Below are 20,853 nucleotides of genomic sequence, written 5' to 3'. Positions count from 1 at the left end.
GAGATCCCTGAATATAATTTAGCACTTGGAAATGTTCTGGAACTTTATAAATAAGAAATTACTCCACTATTTGCAATTACAATTGCATCTAAAGTATTACCACGGTATATATAGTTGTTCGTAATAACTAATCTCTACAACGACTAAATTCATCACAGGATCTTTGGATGATGGTCATCAGAATCAATATCATTTCACTGATGATAATCCACATATTAGAATACTGAAGAAAGGCATTCGTAATTTTCAGCAAAAAGGATTTTTCTTTCATTCTTCCTTCTGCAACATTTATGTTTGACTGTTTCCAAGACCAGTGTCCTGCAACAGATGCTGCCAGCAATACTGAATACTTTCAATTAGTAGTTCTCTACTTCTCTCGTAGCTAAGCAACTGACCTGTGGTGAAGAATACATAATGATTTTGTGCATATCCACCTTAGAGTATCAGACAGAGCATAGGCTTCAAAGCATGGGTTTGTTCACCCATATTGATGACTTTGGCTTATCCTTCTGTGAATTATGAAGTGTGTTTACTGTGTGCCTAATGTAAATAAGTCAAACACAGAGGCTGTATATGTATGTGGCTTTATCTTTGTTCATTGAAATGACTATGCTGTTAGCAAGCAAACATATAAAACTCTATAAAATCAAGATAAATAAGGATTTGATATCATCAATATAAAAACAATCATAATTAACTACATAATAGAATATTTTGCCTTTCTTTTTTTAATGATTGTGAGTAATATAGTCTCATTAATAAGACAGTGTTTATGTAATGGGAATCTGAGAAAAAACAGCAGCTGGCACAGACTTAATCCACGTAAAAGAGAGAAGTTCCTAGTTGTCAGGGGTATGGTAGCATGAAAAAATAGCTGAAAGAATAACCTCATCCATTATGAAGACTTCCAGCACATTGAGTGTGTGCCTCAGAGTTGGTCGGCACTTACTAGAATCCCAGATTCTAGCAAATGCCTGAGAAGCCATCTCCCCTCAGCTTTGTTTGATCAGAGGACTATGCTTATTTTGGTCCAGTGAACTTTCACAGTTGTAGTCCCTTTATGTGTCACCTGTGGGAGACTGCAAAATGAGAGGAGGATTGAGATGGTCTTACATATAAAGTAAACTAACAGAAAATCCTTAAGTACACTGGCCAAAAAACTCACAAAAAATCCAAAAGGAGCAGAATAAAACCAACATTTTAGATTACTGGGATTACATTACAGTGGTCTAATTAGTTATTATTACAAAAGAATATGGCCAACACAGATAATCCATTTGCAAACATATCAAACTGGTAGATTTTGCACAGCACCAATTTAAAGAGTGTTTGGGTTAAAGTGGGGTTCAGACCAATCTCCAAAATAAAGAACACATGACACTAACTGAAATAATTGGAAAATGTCTCTGAGGTGTTTGTATCAGTAGTGAAAAGTACTTGTAGACAGTGCTTCAGCAGTTCTTTTTCAGTTAGCTCAAGTCCTCAGGGAGTCAGGCACTGTAATGTGCTGCAAAATTAATCTGAAGGGAGGAGAAAATGTGCGTTGTCAGAAAGATGGGAGAAACTAATAGTTACCTACTGCAAATCTGTGAGTATATGTGTAACAGTTCTTGCTTTAGACTAGCAGTATTTATATTTCTCTTAGAATAACTTTTTTGTTTCTTTTTTTTTAAAAAATCCCAATTGTCCTACCAGTTTTTAAAATACTCTACTAATGACAGCTGTGACTTTGTAGTGAGTCGACCCTAGGTGGACACCAGGTACTCAATAAAGCTGCTCTGTTACTCCACTCTTCGACTGGACAAGGTAAAGAATACACAACCAAAGGCTAGCAGGTTGAAATTAAGATCAGGAAGAGATCAGTCACCATTAAGGTTACATTCAAAACAGTCTCGACTCAGGGACATTAGTTTAAATTATTGCAAGAGTAGGACAATGAGAAATTAAAAAAATCTTAAAAACCCTTACTTGCATCCCTCCCTTCTTCCAAGACTCAACTTCAAATTTTCTTTACATCCTCTCCCACATTGGCACAACGGGGATGGGGAATGGGGTCTGTGGTCAGTTCATCACACATTGTGTCTGTTGCTCCTTTCTCCTCAGGGGGAGGACTCCTCACATTCTTCCCCTGTTCCAGCATGCGTTTCTCTCTCCAAGGGGCCACAGGTCCTGCCAGGAGTCTGCTTCCCACTGGGTCACAACCTCCTTTGGGCATCCAGCTAACCTGTTCTGACACAGGGTCCTGGCAGGTGGATTTCTGCTCCCCCGTGGACCCACATCAGCTCAGCTGCCTCACCATGGTCTTCTCCATGGGCTGCAGAGAAATCTCTGCTCTGGCGGCTGGAACACCTCCTTCCCTTCCTTCTTCACTGACCCTGCTGTTTGCAGAGCTGTTTCTCTCACATATTCTCACTCCTCTCTCTAGCTGAAATCGCCCATACACAGTTCATCATCCACCCTGTGAGAGACTGAAATGTTAATGGTTAATGACTCAAACAATTGTCCATTTGCAAAAGCAGCAGGTGCTTTGCTGAGGCCAGGTTTGCACCCCCCAAAAGAAGGGGAGGAGGAGAAATTTTGGATGTGGATGGCAAAACTTCTGATCTGCATAAGAACAACCCAGGTGCAGACGGGTTGAACACCCATCACCAGAGGATGACCATGACAAACTGAGCTTTGCTTATCAACAAGCTGGGTTTTGAGCCAGATAAGGGAAAAAAACCATAAGAAATAGATCCTGAGAGGTGTGACAATACTTTTTATCATAGGGGAAGCTTCTGGCAGCTTCTCACAGAAGCCACCACTGTAGCTCTCCCACAAATAAGACCTTACCACCCAAACCTAATCATAAACATTTATTTATTGAAAAACCCAGTATCTGTCAAGTATCTTTACTGTATCCTACAATTGCAATTTCCTACTGAGAGTGTCATCGTTTGACTTTTCAAGGTGTATATGTTCAGAGCTATCTGTTATGTAACTTACTAGCTTTATCTAAGTTTCTAAAAGCATAAAGCACCTACTAAAATAATAATAATAATAAAGCTAAACAAAAATTGATCCTTAATGACATTGTCTTTTTACAAATAAAATATACTCAGCCCATTAGGTGAACCAAATGTCCTTAGGAACTATATGTCAATAGCTTGGTAGGTTTTTTAAAGCCTCCATATAAACAAGAAAACATCAGTGGTTTCCACAGCTTGGCTCTGAGACCACCATCATTATCATTTTTGTGTCACAACATCCTTATAGATAGTTAAGCACTGTACAATTGAAATATCTGGCATCATGACCTGTCTTTTGCTAATTTTTGCAGATCTTAGAGTCTACATATATGAAAAAAAAATCCACAAAGAACAACAGTGAAAAAATACTCAAATTGAATAATTAAAAAGAAATCATATAAATTCAGAAGTCAGAGAGTCTAAGGTGGGAGTTAAATAAAAATCTCATGCTCCTCTCTGCAAAAAGCAATCTGAATTTACATTGGGGTTTAAAAATATTGAATTATTAAAATAAATAATCTGAAAAACTATTTTCTCATGCAAGGTATTTTTGTTACATTAGAACAGAGGATTTAATTTAGGAACGCTGATATAAATGCCTGTATTAGACAGGGAGATCTGGATTCTATTTCAGTCTGGGACTGAGAGTCCCTTTGTGATGTGAGGAGAATAAATAAAACACTTGGTCTCCCTTAACAACTGTGGCTCACTGTATTCGTCTCAGACTTTTCCAGCAGTAATGCCTATAGGATATGCTAAAAAAAAAAAAAAAAGGCTTGTGAGGATACCTAGACTGCTCCTACTGCTTCTACCTTATACAGAGAAGAATTTTACCCTTCTGTGAAGGCAAGTGCTACCTTGTTGAAAGAACTTTGCCTGACTCCTGGAAGTCTTTGAAGTGCAATGGTGAAAGAGGAACAAAGTGGAACAAGTGCTGTGTGAGAGTGAAGGACTTTAAAAAAAAAAAAAAAAAAAAAAAAGAGAGAAAATTCTCAGCAGCCTGTTAAGGACTGAAGAGTGGAGAAAAAAAGTAGAATGCAAGCAGAATGCAATTATTCTTGAAGAAAACCGCTCAGCATATAATAATCTAATTTAAAATTATGTCTCATTTTTACAAATTTTATTCTTACTTTTGCTTTAAGTACTGCTAGTTTTAAGGCTCAGGTTTTTTTGTGCATTTATCATTTAAGTATGAAGAAAATTTCATTGGTGCTCTTCTGTCAGCTGCCATAGTCTCTCTAAACATTATCAGCCTGTTGTCACCAGTGCAGTTGTCTGCCTTAGAGTGTGCAGATCGTTTCCTTTCTCCAGCTGCTCTGTCCACGACAGGCTGCTGTCTCTCTGGGGTTTGCAGTTGCTGCTGGATAATAAGCAATGGCATAGTATTCCATGCTACATCAAATTATAGAGCCCTACAGGAATGTGCTATTCAATAAAGTCATTCAGGGGATGGGAATAAAGAACTTAAAACCTAAAATTTCTTCCCATTTTGATTTAAATTTTCCTAAATTTAATCCAAATCAAGGGAAAGCTCTTTCTGTTAGACGTTGCTCAGTCATGAGGACGCTGGAGTTAAACATTTCTGTTGTATCCTCAGGATGGTAATGCTTTCCAATAGGACTCATGTGCAAGGAGAAATCACAGAAAAGTAGTGCTATATGAACAGCAGCAGGAAGTTGAAATCAGAGTAAAGAGAAAATTGGGGTTAGATCGGCATTAGCTATTAAAACAATGTTCTTACACATCTGCATAGCTTGAAAAACAGGAATAGGTTGTAATGAACCATCTCCACCTGTACATCTTCATTCACACATACAGGATGGATGTATGTCGCCATTGGATGCGGTGACTTCTTCCATAGAATAAGAAACTAATTGTTATAGAAGTAATTATTCTGAGTTTTAAAGTGTTTTCTTAAAAAGTTATGGTATTTGACAATTTACACAGAATTTTAGAGCCTCCTACTTAGTTACTGCAACAGTATCCCTCAAAGCCTTTAATTGCACCTCCCACTCATTATCACCTTAACGGGGTTTTGTTCTTTCGATGTCTCCTTTTGACTGATTGTCGAGGTTTAGCCCCAGCCAGCAACCAAGCACTATGCAGCCCCTTGCTCACTCCCTGCCCCCAACCTCCAGTAGGACTGGGGAGAGAATCAGAAGGGTAAAAGCTAGAAAACTCATGGGTTGAGATAAAGACAGTTTACTAGGGAAAGCAAAAGCTGTGCATAAAAGCAAAGCAACTGTAGCCAGTTGTAGTTGGCTTCCCGCCAAACCCCACAGACTGCAGTGAAAACCTCCCAGAAGAAAAGAAAAAAAAAACTGGAATAGCAATAGCTATATAAAAAATACATATATTTCACATATATCACAGATATACAATTAAGATACTATGTACATATGAACACAGAAGCCCCAAACAGCTCCCAAAAAGAGGAAGAGGGGAAGGGAAAAGGGAAAAAAGGGACAAAAAGGGACAAAACAAAACAGATATGCACAATTGAAAAAAACAGGAACTAGCAAAATAAAGAATTAGCAAAATGAAATCTCACCACTTCCCTTGAGAAAACCAGGATAGTCAGACCTGACCAGCACTCTCCACCTTCTGCATGGCAGACAACAGCAGTCACTACAGGCCTCAACTCCAGATAAGCAAGACCAACGCAGGGACCTACTGTTCCCAAACCTTACTGGAAGAGAAGAGAGCTAAGGCTTCTCTTCCTTTCTCATTTATACCTCTATTTACGTAAAGCAGAGCATGGAATACTGGGAACACAGGGTACTTCCCTGGTTACAAGCTGGTCTCCAGGAAGGCCTAGACCAAAACTATCACAGCAACACAAGGAATTAATTCAGTGCTTCTCATGGGTAGGCAGGTGTTCAGCCAGGAGAGCAGGGCCCCATCACTCAAAGGTTTTTTGGGAAGACAAATGCCATGGCTTCAAATATCACCCTACTTCCTCCCTCTTCCTCCGACTTTATATACTGAGCATATTGTCATATGGTCTGGAATATCTCTTTGGTCAGTTAGGGTCATCTGTACCTGCTATGTCTCCTCCCAGCCTCCCATGCACCTGCAACTTCCTTGTCAGTATGGAAATACAGAGTAGAAAAGATATTGGCTCTCTGTAAGCTCTGCTCAGCAATAACAAAACCATCTCATTATCAACCCTGTGTTCAGCACAAATGCAAAACACAGCCCCACACTAACCACTGTGAAGAAAGTTAACTCTACCCCAGCCAAAGCCAGCCTGCTGATTCATTGTTGTTAGTTGTTCCTGCAAGATTATGTTATTATTGCACATGCTTATAAGAAACCTTGATTCCACGGCATGAAGAAACCAAGAGGGGAAGGATAAACTTTTTGTTGCCAGGGAAGTGCTGGAGCAGTGTTTTGCACATTCTGTATACAGACCAGGATCAAGGGATCAATGCAATGGACTGATGAAGACTTTGTTTAATGTATCGTGTAAACTTGCTGCTGCAATATCAAGAAAAAAGTGGGAGTATATTATCTCATTCAGCTTCAGTGTGTATTTCATGGAAATATGTACGTGATAAGCACTGATGTAAATCACTAGACCATGTCCTATGTCCATAAAGCTTTGTCCCTTTGCTTGCCTCAGCAGTGAATACTTCTGTAGCTTGAACAAGGAAATAGGAAACACACAAGGGGAAAACAGTAGAGATGGTGAAGCAGCAGAGATGATTTATGCTCTTGTTGCTCCTACAGAGAACTGAAGACATGAAGGAGTAGTAATTCGATGACACTATGACAATTAAGAAAACAAAATAGTTTTCTTCTTAGGATATTTTCCTGTCAATGTTAATGGAAATAAGTAAATGGGATTTTCTATGTGTTTTTTTTTCTTTTTTTGTTTTTGCACACATTACAAACCATTAGCTCCTGTTTAACTGTAACAGGATGAAGTGTTTCTGTTAACGCAACTTTACTCTTCTTGACTGAAGGGAATACTTAATAAACCCATGAAAGAAAGGAAAGATGAGAGTTTAGAGATGAATTCAAATTCATCAGCAATATCCAGATTCATAAGAGTGAAAGAGTAAATACTAGAGAGATGAAAACATGAATAGAAAAGTTGACATGAGTCGTGAACTGGCATTGCTGAGTGACAAAAGTGGATATTTGGTTCCGGATTTGTTTCTTCTTGGTACAGAATTTAATGGATTTTTTTTCCTGACAAAGACTCAAGAGAACATGCTTTGTGAAGCCAAGAAAGCCTTGAAGACCTTCTGTTTAAATGCAAGTTTTGAACTATAATACCATACCAACAAAACCATCAATCACACATTCATATTTTTCCTTTTGGTTTGGGGTTTGGGGAATTGGTTCCACTACACATTATATGTTAAGAAAAATAATAACCCATCAGCAAGAACAAAGCTAGGTTTTTAATCACCCTTTGGAATCAATCTTGCTGTAATCTTTGCAGAACCTGGTTTGTTGATTTTATTCATTCTGAGTTTAGCTTGTGGTAAGCTATATGAAGGAGTAATATTTGGAAAGAGTTACAATGAGATGTCATGATTGTTAGTGAGAAAATTGCTAGAGCAGCTACTTCTTCCGTGTTGTAGTGCTGTTGTTTTCATTCTGAGGTAGGGATTTTTTTTTTGCTGATGTCAGTGATGTGAGTGAAGTTTGTGAAGATTGTGTGATGAATGTGGATTTGAATGATAATTTGTAAATATGAGATTCACAGAGGCAAGGGGTGGAGCATATAGTATTTGTGTGGCTAAGTTTTGGTAGTGGGGAGCTACAGGAGGGGCTTCTCTGAGAGACTGCCAGAAGCTTCCCCTACATTTTATAGAGCCTATGCCATTGGGGCCCAAGAGAGACCCACCACTGGCCAAGGCAGCAGTGGCAGTGGTAGTACCACTGGGATAACATAGTTAAGAAGACGGTGGGTGGTGAACTGTGTATGGGCAACTCCAATCAGAGAGAGGAGAGTGAATATGTGAGAGAAACAACTCTGCAAACGTCAAAGTCAGTGGAGAAGGAGAGGGAGGAGACGTTCCAGCCACCAGAGCAGAGATTCCCCTGCAGCCCATGGGGAAGACCATGGTGAGATAGGCTATCCCCTGCAGCCCATGAATTTCTATAGTGGAGCAGAGATCCATCTGCAGCCCATGGAGGACCCCGTGTCACAGCAGGTGGATGCCCCCAAGGAGGCTGTGATTCTGTGAGAAACCACTCTAGAGCAAGTTCCTGGCATGGCCTGTGGCCCCATGGAGTCAGTGGCCCATATTGGAGCAGGTTTACTGGCAGGACTTGTGACCCTGTGAGAAACATGTTGCTGGAGCACCTTGTTCCTGAAGGGCTGCATCCTGTGAAAGGGACTCACACTGGAGAAATTTGTGAAGAATTGCAGCCTGTGGGAAGGACTCATGTTGGAGAAGCTCCTGGAGGACATTGCCCTGTGGGAGGACCCCCACCCTGGAGCAGGGGAAGGAGGAGTCCTTCCTCTGAGGAGGAAGGAAAGGTAGTGACAATGTGTGTTGGACTGACCACAATCATCATTCCCCATTCTCCTGCACCACTGTTGAGAAGGAGGTAGAGAATTCAGGAGAGAAGTTGAGCCCAGAAAGAAAGGAGGAGTTGGGAGGAGATGTTTTTTAAGATTTGTTTTTATTTCTCTTTCTCTTTCTCTGATTTCATTTGCAATCAATAAAATCAATTTCCCCACATTGTTTTACCTGTGACAATAATTGGTGAGTGATCTCTTTCTGTCCTTATCTCATTCCATGAGCCTTTCCTTATATTTCCTCTCCCTCTGTCCGGTTGAGGAGGGGAGTGACAAAATGGCTTTTTGGGCACTTGGCATCCAGCCAGAGCCAACCCTGCTCCTTCACAATATATGTTTCATGTCTGATCAGGAAAGCACATCTCAGTATTAATCATTAACAATCATCTCAGCTAAAAATGCCTCCAAGAGATTAAGTGGTAGTGACATATTTTATTTACATTTACACAATTATTAACTAACATCTTATATACAAAAATATAACTTTTTGTCTTCAGTAGATTTGGGAAATTCCTGAGAAGATAATAATGACCTCACTATTTTCTAGTTTAATATAAGTGACCATGCAGATATTTCATGTTGTTTAGAACAGTCAGGTATTTCATTACCACTTTGTGTTTAATTTTAAGCTATTTTAAGCTAACTTTGTGTTTAATTTTAAGCTAACTAATGCTAGAAAATGTAAATATCTCTGTGGAGGTGAAACACACTGGACTAATTATTATTATTATTATTATTATTATTATTATTTGTCACATTTTTATGTGCATCATGATACATTCAGTTATATATTACCTACTCTGAAAGCAAACCATTTTATATGCAGATTTAAGGTAATGAGCATTCAACTTTAAAAAATGGTTCTGGTATCCTGTAGCTTCTCAATAATAATATGCTCTTACATTACAACAGAGAAGGATGGATTATTGGTTTTTCAATTTGCATCAGGCATATTAATTGCAGAGTAGGATTTCCACATAAAATATCAACGTACTGGAACAAACTGTTAATGTACCAGAATATGAACACTTACATTCATTTTTTGAGATTTAAAAGCAATCTTATTTTTCATATATCTTAGCATATTTTTTAATCTTTAATGAGAACAACGTAACCAGTTTTCTGAAAACCTTAATTATCTTAAGTTTTAATAGTGCTTTCCTAGTCATTGTACTGGCAAAAAATACAGCAAGCCATTAGGGAAAGAAAATAATTTACAGGATATGAAAAAACTTCAGAGCAGCTGTTAAGAAACATGCCATGGAAGATCAACTTTATCTTGTACTAGCAAGCAAGGAAACATTGAATTCAAGTTTTACTTGTTTAGGGTTTTTTGTTTGTGGGTTTGTTTGGTTTTTGTTTATTTTGTCGTAAGGGGTGTTTTTTGTTTGCCTGTGGCTTTTTTTTAGTTTTTGTTTGTGTGTTTGTTTGGTTGTTGTCTTTCCCTGGTAGGAGAGATGCTTAGACTAAATGTACTTGGAAATGAAGTATAGTTGGGAATTTGCAAGGGGTTTTTAATGGCATAGAATGTAAGTTTATGGTTTATGTATTACCAGATTTGTTTGAATTGCACACACAGAACCCAAGATTTTTTTTTAATAGATATTAATAATACAAAACAATTTTGCTGTATAAAAAGAAAATCTACTTCTTTAAGAGCAGGTAAATAAAGAGTTATGATTCTTAACAGTACAAAGGGGGTTTTTACAACCATTATCTTGTTATTTATACACCTGAGCAAGTACATATCTTCTCATTCATTTTCAAATACTAGGCTATTATTACTTAAAAAGATGCAAATTAATTCCTTCTTTGTTTATGCTGTTTTGCTTTATGACTGCTCTGTTTCAAACTACTCATCTTTATTGGGCCTTCAATTTTTTTTCCTTGTTCTTAAAAACAGCAAATGAATGCAAGTCCTACTTTTAAAGCCAAATAGAAAGAGAAAAATATTTGAGTTTTCATGTCACAGCTGCAGGCTGTGAATTATCCCACTAGGGAAGAGTGGAAATACCATCCACATAATCCAACAAGAGGCCTGATTCATTTTGTATCTGAAGCAATCATTGTGGTCTTAGAAAGCTGAAATGAGTTTCCTTTGCAATCTTCACAGGAGAAAAAAAAAAAAGAGAGTATCACCCTTAGTAGTTCAAAGCAAGATTCCACTTTTTAATTTATTTTTACTCTTATTTCTCATTTTTAATTTTCTTCCTTAGTTTCCTACTATGTAGCAACTAACTTGACTTTACACATAATAATGGAATTGAATTTGAGACCGGATGTAAAGAAGAGCCAAGCAATATCTTCCCAGCCCTATCAATCCCACATAAACTTGTGACGAGCGATTTAGTGTAGAGTATGAGAACCAGACCTAACAAACTTTGCCTGTTTTTAAGGCTCCTAATTGTTCCAGTGCAGTCAGAAAAACTTCATGTCTCACAGACAGGGGTGTTAATTGCCATCTGTTTAAGATCCCAGTGGAAGCACCTGCCTAGGGTCCTGTCTAAATATGCAGGACTCAACTCTGTATGCATAGCCACTCTTTACGTAGCTTCCTACAGATCATCAATAGTGAATAATGAAGAGAGAGATATTAAATTCTGCCTTTTAGATTCTTTACTCAAGGTTGTAGGGAGGTTTTTTCCTCTTGGGATCCTAATTCTTGAATTTTCCCTTGAAGAGCTTTAAAGTGCTCAGGATCTTTTTATTTTTTTTTTTTTAAAAATGATCTGGATTAATTCAGCTGATTAAAGCTGAATTGAAAAGTTCAGCTACTGACAGATGAAATGATGACTGCAGTAAAATTCTTCTGATTGCAGTACTTGTCTAGAAACAGTCCTTTTTACTGCCTCAAAATATTCATACATTTGCTGTCCATTCCTTCACACAATGATGTAGTTACAAGGCTGTGTTTATTAGGGCAAGAGAACAGAAGGGAAAAAGGTAGGAAGAGGGAAGGGAGGGAGGGACAAAGAAAGAAAGGTAGTTAGTTTGAATTTTCTTGAAGAAGAAGGTGGAATTAAATATATATTTTTAGCAGTTGGTCTAGGTGATCTTTGTAGGTCCCTTCCAACTGGGACAGTTCTATTCCATATCTCCAGTGGACATCTTGGACATGAGATTACTGTTTTTATTCTACATGAAGTGGAAATCGCAATGATAGGTTTAATATGTATGAACAGGGACACTTTGAGAATGTTTTCCAGGATAAAGCTCTGATCTGAGTTGGAAAACTGTATGAACAATTTCAGGATACTGACCAATTTTAGGGCTGGGTGATGTAGTAATCTTCTCCGTTCCCTCAAGAAGTTATAAGGTTGTAGAAGAGCTCATCTCTTAATCTGATTTTACAATTTTTTATCATAAAAAAATCATAGATTTCAAATGTTGCTAGTAAGAAAAGATTTGAACTAAATAAAACACTAAATTTCATTGTAATTACATTTTATTTTGAAATAGTAAAAGTTGTCTGAATTTTCAATACTTTATTGTTGCAATCTTTCTCTACATTTAATCTGAGATTTAAACTCAAGTTATATTATATATGGTTCTGAATCTTTAGTCTGAATCTAAATATGCTTAAAATCATGAGTGTTTCAAAATTAAAATGTCCATCAGTGCTTATTTGAGTGATAGCATACATATGGCTGAGAATTCAATGAACTCACACAGATTTTGCTAAGAACAGTTAAGTTCTGAAGAGATAAAGGCAGTATATTTAATAGCCTTAGACATATGTAGTGATCTTGTAGTAACCATTGTTTTAAGCTTCTATAAGGAAAAATATAAAACTGAAAAAATATATGTCAGCTCACCACTTTTCAGTTTACTCATAAATCATAGCCTTAGCTGTATTTTGTTATGTATATTAAGGAGTTGTAATCTCTGGAAAACCTGCCAGGCATTGCCAGTGAACTCACACTAACAGGCATCCTAAATAAAAAAGGAACCTGAATACAGGGGAAATAACTGTTCTGAGTGCTTTGGCATGGTTTTCGTTGCCTGGGAAACCTCTTCTTTGTCTCTACGTGTTCAGAATGGCTGCCTCATTAGACACTGAACCTGATCATCACTTTACACTACCAAGAAAAAAAGGGGAAAAAGCTAAGAGTTCCACAAATCTTTAGGAAAATGCCAAGAATGAATAGGGATAATCTTAGATAAATTTATGTGTAATTATAATCATAATTACATTCTGTAAGCGTAAATTTGCCCAGGCTGCTTCATTCCACATTTATCTGCAGGTGAAGGTGAGCAAATCTGGATTATTTTTCACTGAATCAAAATAAAAATAAAAAAGCAATGTGAACCACAAACTGATCTGCTGCATATTTTATCTAAAATATATATCTTACTTTCAAATATTGCAAAATATCTATTGAATAAGGTCATTCAGCTTATTTAACTGTTTGAGACATTTTTTAATGTTGCTGCAGCAGATTTTATTCGTGGAGTCAGACGCATAAAATGTCAGGGAAAACCTATAGAGGTGCATTTATTACTCTGATCATAAAGAGGAGTGGTGAAAAAATAGTAAGACTGTGAAAATATATAGTGACAAGAAGAGTTACTTTATGTTTACTACTAAGTCTTAATCAAGATACTAAAAACAGCACCACATAAACATCTGAAGTGCAGCAGAACCAGATGCAGTTTCAAGGGCATTACTCATTGGTACTATAACTATGAACCCAAGGTCCCTCAGGAGCTCAGCTCCTAACCTTGTCTGACGAGAAAAGCCTTTGAAAACAGAGCTAGAGCTTAACCTCCACTCTCTGTGGCTTATAAATATCAACAAAGGCAAGAGATTTTAAAGTCCCAACAACTCTGTTCTCTGAGATGAAAAATAAAATCCAAATTACAGGTGAAACAGTTAAGAAATGCCTAACTCTTCTACCCAGATTTGTCAAGAGGGAAAGTAACCCAGACAATTTTTTCTTCTTTTTTCAGCTGTACTAGATGTGAAACTGAGTATTTAAGTGCAAAAGCAAGAGAGTGCCTGACCAGGTGGTCTGAGATTAGATGGTTACTTTACAAGAATATAAAGAAATTACATGAACTACATTTACATGTACCTGCAGCCATTTTCCTTCTTACTCAGTGATAAACTATGCTGAATCTCTGACATTGCCTAAGTAACAGAATTCAAAGTAATATATATATATATTTTTAAAGAATGCCTTTCATATAACAAACATTTCAGTGATTTTTTTTTCCCTTCTTTGGGATAACATTATTAAAACAGGATTTGCAGACTACAGCTAGAAGAAAAGAAAAGAAATGGCTGAGTGTAATCACCTATCCACTACACAGCAAGAACACACACACAGTTGCTTTCCTTGGAAAGTCGTTCTTTATAGTTCCACAGTGAAATGTTCTCAAAATTTAAAGAAAGTTGAGTCACTAATAAGAGAAATGATTTTTCCAGATAAATACTCTTTGAAGTGGGCCTGATGTGCAGGGTTTGAAGCAACTGCTCTTTGTACTACTGACTAAATTAATTTTGGTAAATTTAGGGAAACTAAATGGTTCCTCTTGGCTTCTCTTTTGAGCAAATACACACAAGGACACCAAGGTTTAAAAAAGAATACTAAAAACATGGCCGGAATCTTAAAGAATAAATGTGTCAACATGGTTGTCTGAGAGAAAAGGAAATTAATTAAAATATACGTTTATAACAGCGTAGTAGTTATTATAATCACTCAACTTTGTTATAATAGTCTAACTGAAGCAGACTGGAAACTCTAGGACTTCAGTGTGAGGTACATTTCAAAGTCCTATTTATGTTCTGAGCTACCAAGTACCAGATTTTTTCTTGAATTAGTTTCTACTGACTCAATTTCTTGATTGCATTAACAGACCTAAAATGCAAAGTCTTGTGTCTCTTAATTTTTGAAGAGGAATTTAGAAAAAATACTGAAGAGATTTCAGTAACTTACTGATCTCTCAATGCAGAAAGAGAAAAATATTTAAGAAAAAATATGTGTACTTTTCAGTCTCAAAGATTTTTCAGAAATATAAGACATACTTTCTCACACAAAAGCACAAAAACAAGGAAGGGAGATTCAAATGCAACTTTTGATCTAGCATAATTTTAAGCTTTAAAATTACTTTTAGCCTTCATATGAATTTGTTGCTAGTATCTAAGTGCTAGAAACTGCACAAATTGCACTGCTTTTATGGCTCAGGGCCTTGCTTTAAAGAAGGAAAAACTTCTTTCTATGTACTTTGTAAAATTTCCACAAAAACTGTACATATCAGTGCATCAAAAATAATTTCCTTTTCAAGGTACCAAACATTTCACACTCCTTTATTTTACATACAGTTTTGTGATACCCAATGAAGCAGTCTTATCAAAGTTTAATCCCTTTAAATATTACACACCTAGTATGCAGGTCCTAGGGTAGAAATGGATGCACAATTGCCATCATCATCGAATCAGAAACTTCCAGAACTAAAAATATAAGCAGTTCTAGCTGGATGTAGAAGACCCTGAAGGAAAAATGCACCTGTACAGACTGCAAAAAATGTTAGAAGTCTCTACACAAAAGTCCCTAAGTTATCACTAACGTGAGCAATGATGTAACTCCTAGGTAATTCAAGGCACATACAGGAAAAGGAATGACATTTCTCGTTTAAGGTATATATGGAAATGACACAAAAGAAAAGCACAGGTCTCCCACCTTAGCTGGTGTTATAAGAACATGGTGAGTACCTGTGTTTCTTTATTGTGGTTTTGTTGTCTCTTGAAAAGCCACCTTTAAAAGTGTATGCACATCTTCTTGCTAAGATACTTGTATTAACAGGTAGAGTCAGTGATGGGAATCTTAGAGTTTGTATTTGAGTCCAGTGAGAAAGTTGCAGTCTGTTGTCTCTCTGCTCTGCATCCCTATTTGTTGAAAATAATCAGCTTAATCACTTTCTCAAACCTGAAAAGATAATTCAGAAACATAAACTAGAAATTTGGCTCCTAATTGTTGATTATCCTACCAGAGCTCCAAAATGACACCCTCTGGATACTTGGAACGTAACTTCACTTTTAAAAGGAAACATTCCTATCAGTCAATTGATATTTTTAAACACCATATTGTCACTGCAAAATGGAAATCACTGACGACTCACACAAATTTGGTACTGGCAGAGCTGTAAAACTATCCTCTCTAAGTGTTAAGCCTTGGGATATAGCGTTTATGCAGTCTAACAGTAGTTCTTGTCTCAGTATAAGAAACATGAAAAATCTAGAATGCACTTCAGGGATTATTTTTAGTTTTTCTTTTCTATCTCTCTATGCCTTTGAAATTATCTCTGAAACAACAGTACTGCATTCATATTTGTGACTCTTATTGCAGAGTATTTGAAAGGATGCAAAAAGACACTTTCCCTTCTGCATTGAAAATTTTAGCTTTACTTGCATTGACATTGCAGGTGAAAGCCAAGAATTAATTTTAAAAAAATTAACCTGTTGGTAGCAACCTACTGTTGTCAGTCTTATTCCCAATCACACGGAGGCAGAAAGTAGTCCTGACACTTCTATAGCTGCTCCAGCCCATTGTAAACAGGAGGTGGCAGTTCTAGTCTTTGATCCAATATGCTGCAGTGTTATAAAACGTCAGTAACTAGCTGGGGAAGACATTTCCACAATACGCAAGCTAAATAGCTTTTCCAAGGCTAGCAGGAGCTGCTTCCCCTTTAATCCCGTTTTGTAGGAAGCTAAAAAGTGTCACAGAGAGAAAAAAAAGAAAATGCAATTGAGCAGCTTTCTGACAGCTCAGTATTGGTACTGTGATAGAGATTCTGAAGCTATCTGCACTGCATCCAAGGTTTGGGGTTTTTTTTGTTGTTGTTGGTTTTTGTTTGGGTTTTTTGGGGTTTTTTTGAGTGTGCAACCACATAAAAATTGACTTTTAGGGCTTTTGTGGAAACAAAATCCTCCCTATTCATCTTGTGCTCTGCCTCATGCATTAGCTTCACAAATCTTTCCTATCACAGAAAACGCTTTTATTCTATAATATTTAAATTCTGCTTAAAACTAAATCAATACATCCCTCTCCCAATATCTGATAGGTGAAATCTGGCAGGAGTGGATCTAAAATCCAATGCAGCCTGTTCAGCAGGTCATAATTTTTTAATTTCTGATGCTTTTCTGAGATATCCTTGAATTGCTAAGAAGACATTGCTTTATCATTAAAATAACTTCAGGATGAAACCTCCTCTGTTGACTCTAGTTATGGAAATGAGAGTCTAAAACCACATGTTAAGGAATCTTATGACAGTAAAGCCGAAGAGCAAAGTAGACCCATTTTCTTTCACCACAGAAAGAAAATGGGAGGTAAGAGGGTGTGAAGAATGCAGTCTGGCATCTAAGAGAAAAAATACAACCAGCATTGTATTTACTGCTTTTTAATCCAGCTCTATGTCTGATCACAAAAAATGTCAGGAATCCCAGCAAAAATATATTGCACAACCGTATTGAGAATTTTATAGATGGTCTGGAAACTAGGTGGAGGTGAGAACTACTGAAAGCACCCGACATTCAGAATCATGCAGAGCAGCACATATGTGCAAGATGGTAGTCTCCATGAAGTTGTCTAATGTAATTGCCAAACAACATCCTTTCTTAGGAAGAGTCTTGGGATGCTTCATTTTGATCAAATAACTTTCACCCTTCTGCTGTTCCATTTACATCATCTCTGTAAGTAACTTCTCTGAGTAGAATAACTGCTTCATATTGCAGTGTGTGAAAATAGGACATAATGTCACGGCCATAGATAACAAAATATCCTACTGTTCCCATCCTGTCATCCAGTGGGAACTCCTGTAGTCAGAGATTCAGCAGTGTACATCAATCTTCACAGGGTCATAGAGGACATCTCTAACTCAATTCCCTTACATCCTCACAATGGAGTATGTCCAATTGCAGAAAGATAAGACACAAGCCTGATATTGTTAATCAGACAGGCAGATCCTCTGACATGTTTTACAACAGGAAGAGAATCCAGAACATTTCTTGTAGCTATGGAAGGGAAGGAGAATGATAAAGGCAGTATTGAACTAAAGAAGAAATCTGTTCATAATTGTAGAAGTACTGTGGAGGTAGAAAAGTAGTACAGATGTATTGACACGTATCATTCTCCCAGGATCTTTCTGAGAGATTTAGGGATCATATCAGGTGTTTGGACACAATGCAATTCTTACAGTTCAATTACTGTGTATCAGCTGAGCCATGGTGACTGTCCCTAGGAGTGCCTTATGGCCAAAATCAGGTGTAGAACACTACTTACCCTTCTTTACTTTCTAACCTAGCTATGGGTAATGACATCACATTACTGAGCACTAGAGGAGCATGGATGAACAGGCTAGTGGTTCTTCTGACGTATTGTACCTCAAGCTTTGTTAATCTATGTTTCATTTAAGTATTTCCTAAAAAAAATATTAAGGCAGGGAAAAATCAGCACTGCATATCCTAATTTAATGGGACATTTGGCAAACTAAACCTCACACAGAAGAAGATCTCATGGTAAGAGCTAAGAGGTTGTGCAAAGATTCACAGATGTTCTGGATATAAAACAGAAAAAGAAAAAGAGTATGACCCAGGTTCCTAAACTTCTGTTTTAAGCAGAGGTAGGTACCTTCCTGTCTGCTACAAAGATCCATCTATTTAATGTTTGAATTTTATTACATTAAGACATTTTCATAGTCTCCCTCTATCCATTAAAAATAAGAGTAACCCCCGACTGCATCACTCATAAGAACAGCATTTACTTGTCACATGGAAGGGATTTGTAGCCAGAACTTGCATTTAATTTCCCTGTGTATATGAAAAATCCAGATGTCACGGAGCAATTTGAGAGATTTTTTTTCCAGTTACTCCACTAAAAATTGTATCACTTCTGCATAACTCTCTCAAATTTTCTGGGACTAGAATCTCCATGAATCCCTATGTTGCATATCCCTGACAAGTGCCTTGAAGAGCAACCTTGAAGAGTTAGTCTTTTTTTCTCCTCTTTCCCATACTAATATAAGGACATCTCTACCTCTGAACAACCTTCACCTTAGAAGACCAATTAGAGTTTGGGGGACCATGGAGACCAGGGCTCAGATTCCTGCAATGTTAGAATTGGTTGCTAATTGCACACATAGAAGTTCCATGGTGACATGCAGGCAGTTGCACAACTCAACTGTGTTTTGGGCAGACAAATGCAATCAGCCCTCCTATCAAGAGGGGAGAGAGTTGCCTATCCTGTAAATCATATTTTGAATGTTTCACAAGGTCTAGCAGCAGTTATGACAGCTATGTAGCCTTGTAGATGTCCCCTAAGAAAGGAGGACAGATGAGACAGCATGGAAACTGAGGTAAACAGAGAGCAATGTGGTTGCTGAAAGGCAGTTCAGAGATTGCAAAGTAAAGTGCTATTCTGAAATAAGATTTATAAAGCTCTTTTTTCAAAAAGGTATGTAAACTGTCCTGATAGTTTCAGTGAGATTACTGAGGAATAAACTTAAATGTGTGGTTAGGTACCTCGAATAAGAGACAGAATACAACATATGAACTCCACTAGATTTTTAAAAGGTTCAAAAAAACTTAGAAAGACATAAAAAGACTTAGACACACAAAAAAGTTGCTGAAATTTAAAAAGCCATTCTATGTCAGCTGAGACACTCTAACTGTTCATGTGAATTCTCTTTCATTGCAGATGTCACTAAATCAAATTATTGCAATTTTGCAAAAGCAAAATCCCACACATTGACAGGAGAGGAGAGAGGAGGAGAGAAGATGAAAATGATGAGGAAGAGAGAGATAAAGAGGGAAGGGAAGAAGGAAGCTACCCCCATCGAGAACCAAATAATTGAGAAAAAAGTCAAATATAAAATCATGGCTTCTGGAAGCGGAGGGACAGTACTTGTAGACATATGAAAAATACTAACTTAAACAAAAAAAGGAAAAGTGGTACAGAATTCCAGGGGGTAAAAGTTGGATAATCTCATTAAAAAAAGTACATTTTTAATTTCTGACTTCTTACCAACTCAGTATTTGTAAAATGCAACTGATTTTACCCGAGATTTTATCCCTCCACATTAGATATGAAAATTTCTGTCTTCGTTTACTCATTTCACTAGGTTTCTCCTAGAATTTCATACATGGTAAGCAGATATGTCCAATAAGTAATTAGAGACATTTTCTTCTGCAAAAACATTAAAAAGGTTTTTTTTTCTTTTTTTTTCCTTTTCTTTTTCTAAACCACATGGAGTTGTAGAATCATTAAGATTGGAAAAGACCTCTTAAATCATTGAGTCCAAACACTAGCCTGGGACTACCATGTTCACCACTAAATCATGTCTTCAACTGCCACATCTACACGTTTTTTGAATACTTCCAGGGATGGTGATTCCACCACTGCCCTGGGCAGTCTATTCCAATGCCTGAGCATCCTTTCAGTGAAGAAATTTTTCCTAAGATCCAACCTAAACTTCCTCTGTCTCAACATGAGGCCATTTCCTCTTGTCAGCAGCTGCCTGGGAGAAGAGGCCGACCCGCAACTTGCTGGAACTTCCTTTCATGTAGTTGTAGAAAGTGATAAGGTCCCTCTTGAGCCATTTTTTCTCAGGTTAAACATCCCCAGCTCTGTCAGCTTCTCTCCATAAAATTTCTTGTCCAGACCCTTCACGAGCTCTGTTGCCCCTCTCTGGACATGCTCTTGCACCTCGATGTCTTTCTCGTAGTAAGAGGCCCATAGCTGAACACAGGATTCGAGGTGTGGCCTCACCAGTGCCCAGTACAGGGGGACGATCACTGTCCTGGTTCTGCTGGCCACACTTTTTCTGATACAATCTGGGATGCAACCGGGCTAATGTGTGTATAGATGAATATCCTCCCCCACTGTCTCTTTGGTCTTGCCAGTTGCATTCTTATGTTTGTCATCAATTTTGTTTCATGGGTGTTAAACTGTTTCATTAGTTATGAACCATAATCATACCAATTGCTGCTCAATTTCATCTATTCTCACTTAAATATCAATTTTTGTCTGCTGCTGAGATATCAAATATATTTTATTCCCCACACATCACAGTAAAAATTGAAACTGCCTTTCCTTACTTCTATCAAGAGAAGAAATCAAAGTTGTGGTTTTGTATTGTTTCACCTCTCAATTCATGCAGTTTCTAACCATCTTAATTTTGTTTCTTTTCTATGAAGGGTTTTATGAATTGTTTTGCTAAATAAATGAAATCATTGTCTAAATTAAATTGGGCTAAACATTTAACCAATATAATGATAAAATGTGTGTTTTAAGCATAAGTTATTCT

The sequence above is a fragment of the Manacus vitellinus genome, unplaced genomic scaffold (assembly GCF_001715985.3).
Source record: "Manacus vitellinus isolate BGI_N305 unplaced genomic scaffold, ASM171598v3 scaffold_6_pilon, whole genome shotgun sequence".
NCBI lineage: Eukaryota > Metazoa > Chordata > Aves > Passeriformes > Pipridae > Manacus > Manacus vitellinus.
This window is presented reverse-complemented; position numbering follows the sequence as displayed.